The following is a 15,078-nucleotide window of genomic DNA, read 5'->3' as shown; positions in this document are numbered from 1 at the left end:
ATTGAAAAACAAACTTAGTCATTTTCTCTTGGACACCTAATTCGTTAGGGTTATTGTGGAGGAATTCCAACAACTATATAAGTCCAAGAGACCTCTTGGAATATGAAACCAAGGGTCAAACAAATGTATTAATATGTACATCTTGAGAATAGAATACAATAAAAAAGGTTTATTTAATATTTCCTATCAATTTTGTGTGTCTTTAACATGGTATAAGAGCAAACATATTACTTAAGTTTAAGCCATGGTGTGTGGAATTTTTAACTACGTGTTTTGTGGTCTTTGACTTGAATGCCTTTGTTTGATGTTGAGATGATAAAAATTGACATTATTCTAGTGTGGTTCACATTGCCCAAATTTCTGATGGTCTTTTGGTCCATTGAAGTGTTTAAGGAAATTAGAAACTCCTTATCCATGTCTGCAATAAGTTTTTTTGAGATGTCAGAATTGTGCTCGTTGAACCTGAAGACGTAATTCTAGCCTAATATTATGTTCCTATGCACCATCCCTATGAGGTAGACACGACTGTCAAATTTGTTGTTGTGTGTCTCAGTGCCTCAGTTCCTTTACGCCTAGTTTGACTTGCTATATATGCTAATTGTTTACCTTGTCAGAATATTTTCCTTTGCTCATCAAACTTGTGTACAAAAAATTACTCTAGCTATCTTGTCATGTCAGTACTCTTCCTATTCAATGCTTGAATGTTTTGGCAAGGCTCATTCATATTCTACATGAGTTGCAATTCCCACTCTTCATTTCGTATTTGAAACTATAGAAGTAGGTGGACCCATCTCTTGTGGCACATCATTTCATGACATCTTCCAAACTCAATACATTATAGATTCCCACTACACATGTACATTCCTCCACCATTTCCCTATCTTAAATGAGCAACTCATTCACGTTGTGGAGTGACTACCTCCCTACCTTGCTCTCTTCAAGCTTGTAGCACCGTATGATGTGGAATTTATGTTTCTCCTGCCTAGAGCAGTCACACTCAAACTTGGTGATTTTGATCACTTGCGTGGACTACCCATATCGCAGGTGCATAAAGTTATGCATGATCACACTGTCATCGGTTCGAGGGATGCTAAGGCATTTCAAATCTCAGATTCTCATTGTTTCATTAGTCCCAGGGGTGCCATGGAGACATAGGGCTTCGAAACAAGAAGGGATTTGAAGCCACCACTTATATCATCTCTCAAGTTTGTTTCAAATTCATATGCTCTGTGTGGCATTGGACGTTGGAGTCACACTCAAACATAATAACTTATGTAATGTCTTGTATTATTATTAATAATAATATTAATAGATGAAATGATATTAATATATAAATAAATAAAACAATAAATAATAATAATAAATAAAGAAAAATATAATAATAGTAAATAAATAAGATAAATAATAAATGGAATATATATATATATATATATATAAATATATATATATATATATATATTAAAAATAAGTAAAGATAACAAAAAGTAAAAAGGAATAAAATAAGCAAGTTAAATTAAGAAAAATGTTGCTCGTTAAATCAAACTTGGGACAAATAAATAAAGGTTGGCATGTTGACACATGGATTGTGTGCATGTAGATTTTTTTTCCAATTCCCTTCCATTTTTGAAACAATTTGTTCTATTTAATGGACGAAAATGGAGATTCATTCTTTTTAGAGGAGAACGTTATGAGACAAAGGATTTCCTAGCAATAGTAGTTGATTGAGGGCTCAGGGCATCCAGTTGTAGAAAGATTTTGTGCAACCAAGCCTATGGTTGGGTGGAGATTTGTTCCTAAAATTTTGTTGCCGTCATCAGATTTCAAGTAGCACTATGGTTCCATAATCGACAATAAGACATATTTTTAGTCTACAAGTAAGTATTCGCTGCTCGTGGTTTTCGAAAATTCTATGCTAAATCTGTTAAATGTTTTATATAATTAGTTTGTATATTTTTATTCTGCATTATTACATATGTTATCAGAGTAAGACTAAAACATTGTACTCATTAAAAATTATTAAAATATTTCATATTTAATTTGAAAATAATTTATATATTTAGTTAAAATAATAAATAGATTTTCATATATAATATTTTTGTAGCTAATTTGGTTCGTATATTAATATCTTGAATCTATGGATGTTTTGTAATTTTTAATACTAATGTTATTGAGATTGTCAGTGCTCAAAATTAATATAAAACTGTTTTGTAATTTTTAATACTAGTGTTATTGAGATTGTCAGACATCTTAAGAAGATACCTTTGAATTCCTTTTGTGTTGATTTACTTCTTTGTTCATCTATTTCTAATGTTGTAAATTCATGTCACATTCTCTATGAATATATAGAGAGCTATGAATTCTCTGTGGTGTTTATCTCTTAAATACAGATATTAATACTAGTGTTATTGAGATTGTTAGACATCTTAAGAAGATACCCTTGAATTCTTTTGTGTTGATTTACTTCTTTGTTCATCTATTTCTAATGTTGTAAATTCATGTCACATTCTCTATGAATATATAGAGAGCTATGAATTCTCTGGGGTGTTTATCTCTTAAATATAGACATGGGTACTCAAGAGGTTTCAAATTTTGTTTTAGAAATGAAAATTCCATTTTGTTTAGTTCACACTGGAATGTCTGATATATGATTAAGGTATAATTCAAACTTCTCGTGATAAGGAAAAAGTTACAGTGATGTCTAAGTTATACCCAAAAAAATTCAGCCCCCACCAAAACATATACTAAGATTTAGACATGATGCAAACATATGATACTGAACAAACATCTAAGTTATACCAAAAAGATCCAGCCACCACTGAAACATATATTATGATTAAATATGTTGGTGTATCTTTGTTTGTTGGAATCTGTGTTAGCTTTTAGGTATTTTTTTTTAATATATAGTGCCTTTAGTTTTAAGGCAGAGAGGTCAAAAGTCTTCTCTCACATAAGTTCATGTGAAATGAATATGTCTAGCGGACCTCTCCTTTACTGAGTCACAATTTATCTGCCTTCAAGTTTAAAACAACTTAGGATATCTAGCAATTAATGTGTTTTTCGTGAGATTTTCTCTTTGAGATTTTCATCATTTAAAGTGATTTATATAATCAAAAATTTTAAAAATTAATTAAAATATGAATTATTCTTTTATGTCAGATGAAAAAACATTTCATCATTTAAAATAATTTATTAATCATTATTAAAAAAAAATAATTAAAATACGAAAAATTAAGATTTCATCTTTAAAAAATGTCTGAATCATGAAACTTGTAAAACGGGTTGGAAAATGATTTTTATAGTTTGATGTGGCCTAATGAATTTTTCAGTCCATGTTAAAGAAGGGATATCTGTTTATCAGTGTTAGTTGAAATTAGACATGTTTATCAGTGTTAGTTGAAATTCGACAAAGTATGGAATGGGAATTTAGAATTTGGAAGGATAAGATTTGTTATCGCTACAAAAGTAGATATATTGTTTTTTATTTTGGTAAAAAAAATTGATTTTTAATTAGTTTTAAAAATTTTAAATAGAATTTGTAAAATTTCTTAAGCTTTGCAAAAAAAAAAAATTAAATTGAATATTTTGAAAATTAAAAAATAATTTTTAATGTTTTAAAATTTATTTTTTTATTGGGTGATGACTATTTTTATGTGGTTTTAAATTGAATTACAATATATAAAAAATCTAAAAAAAAGGTTTCTATTGGCCAAGTGTCATAACTTTGTACAACAGAATACATAACTCCCACTTTTTTTATGAAAACAATAATTCACAAGATTAGAAATTTCAAGAAGAAAAAAAGAAATTGAATTTTTTTAGCTTATTTATTAGTCATAAGTCTTTTTGTCTGTTTTTTCTATTTCAGTGTATTGTGTTCTAATTTTAAAGGAATGCCTAATTACATTTATTTTCACCATATATGTACTAGTTGCAAAGAAATTTCAAAATATGTTAAAACTCTCACATAGTAAAATGTTAATAACTTTAAACTTGTTATATTTCTATAATTTAATAAAAATCATTCATTACTCTATTGATTTGGAGTTAATGAAATTTTAAAAAGTGTTTTAAATACTAATTTATATATATATATATATAAACTTACTTTCATGCATGAACAATAGAGCAAGTAATATGGATAACTTCATACTTGTTTTTTGTTTTCCTTGCCTACTTAAAAAAAATTCACCATATATTTACTAGTTGCAAAGAAATTTCAAAATATGTTAAAACTCTCACATGGTAAAATGTTAATAACTATAAACTTGTTATATTTCTATAATTTTAATAAAATTCATTCATTACTCTATTGATTTGGAGTTAATAAAAAATTAAAAAGTATTTTAAATACTAATTTCTTAGGTGTATATATAGATAGATAGATAAATAGACTTACTTTCATGCATGAACAATATAATAAAAATCATTCATTACTCTATTGATTTGGAGTTAATAAAATTTAAAAAAGTGTTTTAAATACTAATTTCTTAGGTGTATATATATAGATAGATAGATAAATACACTTACTTTCATGCATGAACAATAGAGCAAGTAATATGGATAACTTCATACTTGTTTTTTGTTTTCCTTGCCTCCTTGACAGGTAAACCTCTTGGGGGCTATGACATGTCCTCCTATCGCAACCTGGGTCACAACAGGGGGATTTGAACCTGGGTCTTTCGGGTTTCAACGATTTCACACATCACGAATTAACCAAGTGAGTTTCCCCCCGAGATTGCATATTAGACTTTTTATTATAATAATAAATAATTGATTTTTTCCTAAATACTATTTAGGATGATTTTTTTTAATAGTAAAATATAAAATTATTTTTTAATTGGTTAAGAGGTTAAATATATAGGTATAGAAAAGTGGTGAATCAACCCTATAAAACAACTACAAATTGTTGTATTTTTTTTTATAAGATGTTGAATGATTAATAAGACGATATTAAAAAAAACATAAATTTATGATATTTTTTTTTTATCAATTGTAAATTATGTTATATAAATATATAAATATATATATATATATATATATATATATATATATATATATATAATATATATATAAATATAAGTTTTAGTTTAATTATATAATCATGGTTAATGTTAAGAATATTTAAAACTAATAATGTTAGGAGTATATAACAGTAACAAGTGTTTAAAAATAATATCTAATTTTGTTTTATTTTGATATATATTGTGTTTTTGGAGTGTTTTGTAAACTTTGCTATGCTATGTTATACAGTATAAACGTAAGATTTGAAATGATGTAGAATTGCCATAGATGAATGGGAAAAGGGGAATTAAATATTTGTTCGCTTTATAGGGGAGTGTAAGATCCCAAATTATAATTTTTTTAATAGATCTAGGACATTTCAGTGTTCTGGTTAAAACAAATAAACTTGCAATGGGAACAAGAACACAAAGGGATCCATAAACGCAACCTCTTATTTATATTAATAGCTAAAAATGAGATACATGCCTATACAAATTAGATTGGAGCTCCTGCAAATGGTAGGCACAACTGCTTATCAAAGAGAAGACAAATGCATAGAAGCACAATCATGGACCCTGATGGATCCACCAAACAAAATAACACCCATGGGGTTTTCGTACCTAGGATCAAACTGGAACTGGCCACACCAACTTCTTAAGAAAAAAATAACAAGATAGATAAACTCGAATGCCCCAAATGCTTAGCTTCTATCCTCTTTTATAGGCTTGATGGACTCTCTAAAGACCCTATTTTATTATTTTACCTCGAAAACCGAAGGAAAATACCATGGACAGATTCCGTCCATTTTGACCAAATCAAGAAAGGGAATATTACAAATCCTCCTGCCCAAAGATTGCTCCCCCTCAAGCAATTCACTGTTATCAACAATAGAAGCATTGATACCAGGATCCCATACAACCCAGTGGGCTATTCCATACCTTCATGCTGCATGATCCTGAAATCCTTTGATACCTAGATCCCAAACGATCCTCCGACCAATCCTTCCCTCGATAGATTCATCTGGATCCCAAACAATCCTCTAGCCAATCCTGGCCCCAATTGATTCTCCTAGATCCCAATGCCACCTAAGTCCTAGGACATGTGGGCTATGGTAACATCTCAGTCCTCCATCATTGCCCATGCCAAAGGGCCCAAGCTGCAATATGCACTTGGTTGTGAGTGCCCTCCTAGGAATCAACCCATCACTAGAGTACCAACTCATAATTTCTTGTCAGTCCATGCCCTGGGAAGGTTGAATATATGCAAATCTACTAAGTTGATGTTGCTTGATGCTCAACTCATGCTACTCCACTCGGTCACCCAACATGATGCCTTTGGAGAATTCTTCCCTACTCTTCCCAATGTATAAGGGGGTGAGGGGGGGTTGGTAGTGCTGCAAGCATTATCTATGTACTCCTGTAGAGGGTTGCTCTGGAATTCCCAACTGTACTCTTCTTACTTCCTTGTGAGGGACTTGAGTCATTCCTCAACATTAGATAACTGGGTCGTTTATTCGGCACTACCCCTATGAGCTCCTCAATTTTTCTATTCTCTGTATGACAGTGTCTCAGATTGTCCAAATTCTCTCCTTCAACATCATAAGATCTGTCTTGAAATACATTATCCTTTCCTAGAAGTCCTCTACTAGAAATTCTCGTGCCTTGTTGAATGTCTCTGTGTCTGTCTGCACCAGATGCCCCATGATGACATCTTCAACTTGAACCTTTGACTGACCCTCCAGAAATGGCTCATCCCACATACTATATTTGTCATACTGCCCCGCATGATCATGCTCATCATGTCGGTTTATGTAGAAATTCTGCAAATTCTCTACAAATCTCGCTCTGAGATATATGTAGAAAATCTAACTGTAGATTAACCCGATAATGAAATATACCAAAGAAAAATACTATAACCTACTTCTACTATCAATTTGTGAAAGCTTAAAGATAGAGCAAGATCGAGCTGAATACATATAACCAGAAGAAGAAGAATCAATGAATCAAACACATGAAAATACTTTGGGGAAAGCCTCAGCTAAAAACCCCACTATCTGTATTATCAGACAAGGTGGAAATACATCAGAATTATACAAAGCCTTAGCTCTCACAACTAGCCAGCTCTTAGTACAATCCTCCTGGATGCTCACAGTCAATTAAGGCTTCTCACAAGCCTTCCTCTCTGCCCTCCAAGCTCCTATTTCCTTTCCCTGTTTCTCCTGGGTGATCCTCCTGTTACCAAGTGGAAAACTCTCAACCAAGTGGAACAATGATCTCACACCCTGTCAGAACTGCGCAATCCTCAAGGAACCTTACCTTGACTGCATGCATGAATTTCCTTTATAGGAAAACACATGCAACTGATAGTACACTATCCTTGACATTTAGCTCAAGTGGGTCTTTCTCAGAATAGACATGCGTGAGTTTCTGATGAGGAAATCTTTAGTTATCTGGAGTACATTGGTTGAGTGCATGCATGCATCAACTCACTGATAACTCAAAATTAGTTCCTCAAATGGTTTGGAACTAACTTCACTGGACTTAACTCAGTAAACTGAGCTAACCAATTACAACTCAAATATAACTCAATCTTATCTCCTTAATTAAGGGATAATCTCCTTAATTTAAGGGATAACTGTTGCATGACTTCACAAAGACATCTCACTTGAATTTCTCCAACTAATTAATCCATAATGAATTAATTAATTATTTCCAAGCAGCTGGGGAGACTAAATTCGATTTTAATTCACAATTTTAATTCAAGGACATTAAAATTGGAATTTCTGGATTCTATTTTTATCATTGCTTGTTGCTATTTTCAACACTCCCTCTCAACAAGAAAGGAATTCAAATTGATCACGATCGTGTACCTTTGGAATGTTATGCATGCAACACTTCTCTCTAGTGTTGTTGCTCCAGCAACTCCAGAAAAAAAAAAAAAACATCCAACCTGAATTAGTATGATGCATCTGTCGTCAAAGTCTCTGACTGCTATTGCCTCTATCAACTGAAAACTTTGCACTTCTGCTGACTCTGTCTTTTTGCATTGTTGTCAATCCTTCTTATGCTCTTCAGTATTTGACTGTTCTAGCCTTTGTCACTTTGATCTCTGACTGCATCAATCCCACTGATTCCTCCCTCTACTATGTACTTTGGGCTCCCATAGCAAGGTACGATTGATCCAGGAGGATCCGTTGATTCAAATTGTACAGGTGTTCAAGTGTCGTTCAGTGTCGTCGTCGTTTCAGTTCAGTTTCGACAATATTGGTTATGATCAGGTTGTTCAGGTGATGTTTATAGTTTTTCATGGCGTTCAGTTGATGTGGTGTTGTACCTGGTTGTTGACTTATGTTCATTGACAGTTCCGCCAGGATTGGTCGACGACATGTGTCTTATCATTCGACTTTGTAGGGTTGGTGTCGACATGGTTGTGTCGTCCGTGGTAGAGGTTTGATGTGTTGACAAAAGTGTCGTCTAAGGCATAATTTCGTCATCAAGGTTGTCGTTGCAAAGACAACTGGAGTCGACGATGTGTGCAGGATTTGTCATCACATATGGTTTTGTGTCACAATGTGACGAAAGATGTAAAAAGGGGTTTTTAATTCTAGACTGAAAACCCTAAATTCAACATCTTAGTCCTAATGACTTAATCCTAAATCTATTCCTAAGATTAAAACCTATGCCTAAATCCTAACCATGTTCTACAAATACCTAAACCCTAATGCCCTATGCAAAATACATAGAAAATCTTATTCAAATCCTAAAACACTAGCCTACCAAACCTAAAGTCCTAACCTATCAACTCTCGGCCCAAATCACATGTTAAAACAATATAAAACATTGTAAATATAAAACACAGCCCTAACCGCATCCACAGATTGCAGCGGGACCGCAGGGCATGTGATCACGGTATTGAACTATCAGAGGTTAATAAACATTACAAATACAACATAACAACGCCTAACCGTTGTTTTGACTGCGCATGAACCGCGAGGAGTAACCGGGTTCATGTGAGTGGCATTGGAAAGTAATTGTGGTGAGAAGTTGGTAAACCGTAGTCCCTAACCACCATCTTCTAAACCACATTGAAGCCGGGTGGCATGTGAACGATAGTAACTCACCCTGCAGTCAAGGGACCGCTAGTTGAATTGTCAGCGGAACCGCCGACGCATTACCGCGGACTTTGTCCAGCATTCACATGAGCTGTCCAAACTTGCCTAGTCAATGCTGACAACTAACGGTTTCGGGCAATCCCAAAGTTATTTATGGGTTTTTGTTGAGTTTGTTGAAAAAACATTAATTCGACCACCATGGAGCTAGCCTAAGTGGCTCAAGGCAACAAGACTGAGATTAAACAACTAACCAAATTCATCCCTAAATACAGTCAGAGGAGGTTTCCATGCATCTGCAAGCCTATAAAAGGCAGTTTTTCTCAATTAAGAGGATATTGGTGGTTTTGAGCTTTTGTATGCAGGTTCTAGACGGATAGAGGTGATTTTGTTTTTAGTGTTTCGGGAGCATCCAGAGTCGGATTTGGAAACCGTAAGTGGTGTTGGAAAGCTGGTTTAGAGAGATATCTGATGACAGAGGTCAAAATTTCCTGTGTGCAAGTTCAATCTGTCCAAATCACTATGTAATAGACTTCTTCTTCTCATTCCTAATAAAAACTGTCGCCCATCCTGAAAGCGGACTCGGAGACATAGTCCACCAGGGACGAACCTGTAATCAATCTTGTTGTCTGGTATATGTGTGTTTTCACTATTTTCACTTCTGTTTTGCATCTTAATTATGGTTTATCAACTGTCGTAAAGTGATCAATGCAAGCAATTTTCCTTGATTTCCGTGCTTTTAGTTAACATTCAAGCTCATTAATGGCTAATCAATTCTACATCAGTTTTTAGTATATGGTCATATCAGATCATATAATTTGGTATCAGAGCAGGTATCATTTGTAGAATGTGCCACTGAATGTTAACCAAGTCAAAGTCGCAACAAGGAGAAGGAATCCTTGAGCAGATCAATCCAGAGATTGGAAAGTGACGAGTCATTCGGAAATTGACCATGTCAGGACCTGATGCAGGTGAAAAAACTGAGACTAAGATGAGTGAGGAGTAGTTTCAGCAGACATTTTTAACCATGCAACGGATGTTGGGAGAATTTTACGAAGACAAGAAGGCGAGAGATGCAGCTTATTCTTCAAAGGCATTAAAGAAGGACAAAGGTAAAGGGAAGAATGATAAACCACCTTCACCTCCATCATCTCCATCATCCTCTTCTTCTTCTTCTTCTTCCAGTGCAGAATTTGAAATGGAAAAGAAACCTAAGAAAACATATCTTTTGAAACTTGATGTTAAATTTGAGTTACCTGTTTATGATGTGAAATGAATCCTGAAAAGTTAGATAACTAGATAAAGTAGTTAGAAGTGTATTGTTGTATTCAGAACATTTCTAAAGATAAAACTAAAATTCAGTTAGCTACACTTAGAATGGGGGGAACAAATTTAATTTGCTGGGAAAGTAAAACTCAGCTAGAGATCTGATAATGAGATCTAAAACAATTAATAAGGTATTACAGACTCATGTGCATGGATTTGCCTATGCTATTTTATGCAATGGATCGATAAGATTGTGAAATACACAGACAATGAAGTAGTAAACAAAACATAATAGAAAACACATAACACAACAAATTTAATGAGGAGTTCACCCAATACTCCTAGGCTACATCTCCTGGTCCAACCTTCAGTGGTGGCCTCTTTATTATGTCTTCAAGCAGAGTTTTACAACAATATGAGCTCAATTTGAGACTCAATATGCAACAGATATAACAATAGGAGTTGGTTGAACCTCTCAAGCCTTATCTAAGTACACAGACTCTCTTAATCACTCTCTGTATTTGTTTTAGCTCTGTCTCAACACTGCCTGCTCTGTCTTATGTTTTCTATGGCTTTAAAGCCAAACTGCACTGCCTGTTCGTTTCAGCTTCTCAGCTTTCTGTCTCCTCGACCTCTATCCGCTCAGATCACTTTTGAAGCATTAGCAATCATTGCTAAATGTTTCCAAGGATGGTGGCCACATGTACTATAACGAAATGGGTCATCGGCCTTTGAAATCCTTTGAAATCCAAAAACGTGGTCGTTTTCTGTTAACACAGGAAAAAGCATTCGAATTGTGAAATTCTGCCAAAAATCTGTTCATTTCGGACTTCAAAAGTCCTTAAATATGGTCTATTCCTCTATCAGGTCCGTCCCCATCGCTATTGCAAGTTGCTTCGGCCTTGCTCCAAGGTTCCCCTTTGTATTTTTGAAATACGTTAAAATTGTGAAAATAACGTAAGAAATGGCTTATGGCAGATCTGAAATAATATACAATAGCTTTAAGGAACCCTTTCAAGTCCGGCTTATCGCATCGACGCTTCACCCCGTGTATTTCGTTTAATAAACGAAATATGAAAAATACATTAAAAATGCCTTTTCTGCGGATCTCAAATCTTATGAAATAATGTTTATATAACCATCGGGTCTGGTTCATCGGATCACATGTGTGTATGTGTATAGGCCCCACTCCATAATGTTTCTCCGATTGCGATATTGCGATGTGATTAATCGTAATCGCATAATGCTCATGCCTCGGGCCATTGCAAGTGCTCTTTGTAATCTCCGATAGCGATCCTGCGATGCAACATGGGCGTCGATCTGTGCGCTTGATCGACAGTCCTAGTTGACTCCGCCGATCGCCATCGCAAGTGTTATATAGTCTACGCCGATATTCGCTATCTACCTGTGCCGATTGCGATTCACCGATAAATCTGGAATGTTGATCGGCCAGATCTAATGGCTACTGTGCATTCAATTGTTTAGACCTCTGATACTCTGTTTTTCACTGTTTTCACGTGTTTTTGGCCTCCCAATAGTGTTTTTCTACCATTCTAAGGGTTCTTCATATGCGATTATTTTGATCTTTGGCATGATTTTAAGAGGTTTTGAAGACTTAGAGATCATTCTAGGATCCATTTGGATCATGCCTTCCCACTGAAAAAGGCTTTTGGACCACCAAAAGTTGGTTTTCAAGCATTGCTCAAGTGAGGATACAGCTGCCTCACTTGCCCAATCTCTATCCATTTTTCACTACTGGATTTTGAACCTTTGAGCCCAATCCTAAGGTACTCAACATCCCCTTTGCGCATGGTTCTTACCTTCTTGTCTAGAACTGTGTCTTCCTGTAACTCATTGAGATATTCAGGCAACAGACCATCAATGGAAGGCAATTGGCTTTGCTCTTCGGGATCTTCAAGGCGGAAAGCATTCTCACCAATTTTCTCAAGTACCTTAAAAGACCCATACCTTATTGGCTTCAGCTTCTTTCCTTCACCTTGCATTCTTTCCTTACTGATATATAGCCAGACTTGATCACCAACTTGGAAGCCGTGCTCCACCCGATGCTTATCATGCCTTTCCTTGTGTTTAGCTTGACTCTTTTCCAGCTATTCCTGCACTGCCTGGTGGATTTCTTGGATCTTTTCAATGAATTGGTTGCTTTGTCCACGTCACTGTGTCCAACAACTGCTATGTCTTTTTCAAAGAAAAATCCAAGGGAGACCTTGGTATAAAACCAAAACAGGTCTCAAAAGGAGATCTCTGTGTAGAAGAATGTTTAGCACAGTTGTAAGCATGTTGCACATGACATAAATGTTCATGCCAAATCTTGGGATGCTTGCTGCAATAACCCTTGAGCAAATGGATCACTATCCTGTTGACTACCTCTATTTGGCCATCTATTTGTGGATGAAAGGTTGTGCTTTTCTTCAATCTGGTGTCCATCAATTCCCACAGACTTACCAAAACTTCCCAACAAATTGGGAATCTCGATCAGATACTATGGAAGTGGGTAACCCAAAATGCACCCAGACATGCTGAAAGAAAAACTTTGTTGTTTGTTCAGCTGTAATCTGCTTATTACAGGTATTAAAATACACATTTTGCTGAACCTATCCACAATAACATATAAATAGTCATGTCCCTTTCTAGATTTTGGCAATCCCCCAACAAAGTCCATGGAAACACTTTCCCAAGGACGGGAAGGAACTGGTAGTGGAGTGTACAAGCCTAGTTTTCTATTGATGGGCTTTACTTTTTTCACACATGGTACACCCTCTTACATATCTAGAAATTGTTTCATGCATTCTTGGCCAATAGCAGCATCTTTGTAGTTGTGCAACTTTTTTACTTACACCAAAATGACCTGATATCAAAGAAGTATGTGCTTCCCTAATTATGTTGACTCTTTCAATTTGTGGAATGCATAGCTTTCCCAAATGATACAAGAGTTGGTCCTTAACATAGTAATCCAATTCTTCTACCTTTTTTCCATTACTTAAAGCTGCATATACATCTTTAAAATCTATATCTTGAGCATATTATTCAATGTAGCTTTCTTGCATTATCGAGTTATGCTTAAGTATAGTGGATGCATTTATAATTGGTCTAGAAAACATATCTGCAATTTTGTTGTGTATGCCTTTCTTATATCTGATGACTAGATGAAACTGTTGTAGAAAACCCATCCACCTATAGTGTCTTGATTGCTGCAATTTAGTTTGTGAGTGAAAATACTGAAGTGGCTGATGACCAGTATGTATAATTGTTTCTTTTCCCATTAAGTAATGTTTCCACTTCTTTACACTTTGTACTAATGCATACAATTCTTTATCATAGGTGGGATAATTAACTACTGCAGAATTAAATGTCTCAGAATGGTAACATATGGGCTTACCATGTTGCATCAATACTGCTCCCATGACATAGTCACTGGCATCTATTTCAATCTCAAATGGTTGTTGAAGATTTGGCAATGCTAGTACTGGCGCTGTACTAATTTTTTCTTTCAAGGTGTCGAAGGCTTTCTGCTGTTTGCCTCCCCACTGAAACACCTTGTTCAATCCTGTTAAAGCATGTAAGGGAGCTGCAATTAAGGAAAAGTTAGAAATACACTTTCTCCAATATTGTGCTGCTCCTAGGAAGCTTCTAACTTCTGTGGTAGACTTGGGTTTAGGCCAGTTTACAATGACTGCAACCTTAGAGGGATTTATCTTCAATTCACCACCCCTTACAATATGACCCAGATAATTCAAAGATGTTTTACCAAATTCACATTTTGATAACTTAACATAGAGATTTTATTTTTTCAAAACATCTAGAGTCTGCTTTACATGCTTCAAATGTTCCTCCCATGTTTTGCTGAAAACAAGAATGTCATCCAAATATACAATTACAAAATCATCAATAAAAGGCCTAAGTACATCATTCATAACTCTCATGAAAGTGGCAGGAGCATTAGTCAAGCTAAAAGGCATAACTAGCCATTCATACAACCCTTGCTTTGTTTTAAAAGCAGTATTCCATGCATCTTGCTCTACTATTCTGACCTGATGGTAACCACTACGTAGGTCCAACTTGGAAAAGTAAACAACTTCTTTCAGCTAATCCAATAGATCATCAATGCGAGGAAGGGGATAACGATTCTTGATCGTTATTTTATTCAGTGCTCTGTAGTCAATGCACATCCTCCACAAACCATCCTTCTTTCTCACCAACATGATTGGAGATCTGCATGGTGACGTGCTTGGTCTTATGAACCCTTTCTCGAGCAGCTCCTATACCTGCTTCTTGATTTCTGCATTCTCTAAAGCGGATAACCTATACATTCCGATGTTAGGCAATGGAGCATCTTGCTGCAAATTAATGTCATGTATAATTTCCTTTTTGGGTGGCAGACCTTTAGGTTCTTGAAATAGGATATCATATTATGAAACAAATTTTTCTAAATCGGCTTTCTGTTTAGCATCACAGCCCTCAAATACATTGGTTTTATTAGGTTTCTTTTCCTTTACAACCATTAGTAAAAATTGCTTGCATGAATTTACAATCGTTTTCATTTGCCCTGAGTTTATGAGAGTATAATTATTTTTGAGTTTGTGAGCTCTTACAATATGTTCTATTCCATCTTTGGTTAGTTGATGCTTATTTTTTTGCTCTATAGAAAATGGATTTTCTATCATACAAGTAAGGACTTTCTAAAA

At 34.9% G+C, this 15,078-nt stretch overlaps 1 protein-coding gene across 1 annotated transcript in view; it reads right to left on the bottom strand.

Annotated features, from left to right (window-relative positions):
- The window catches only part of LOC149241486 (calcium-transporting ATPase 8, plasma membrane-type-like), a 391,510-nt gene that overhangs the window by 33,548 nt on the left and 342,884 nt on the right, over positions 1–15,078 (bottom strand). The window lies entirely within an intron of this gene.

Source organism: Pinus tabuliformis, chromosome 8 (genome assembly GCF_031772625.1).
Source record: "Pinus tabuliformis cultivar Carrire ecotype Pingquan chromosome 8, CPIR1, whole genome shotgun sequence".
NCBI classification, from domain to species: Eukaryota; Viridiplantae; Streptophyta; class Pinopsida; order Pinales; family Pinaceae; genus Pinus; species Pinus tabuliformis.
This window is presented reverse-complemented; position numbering and strand designations above follow the sequence as displayed.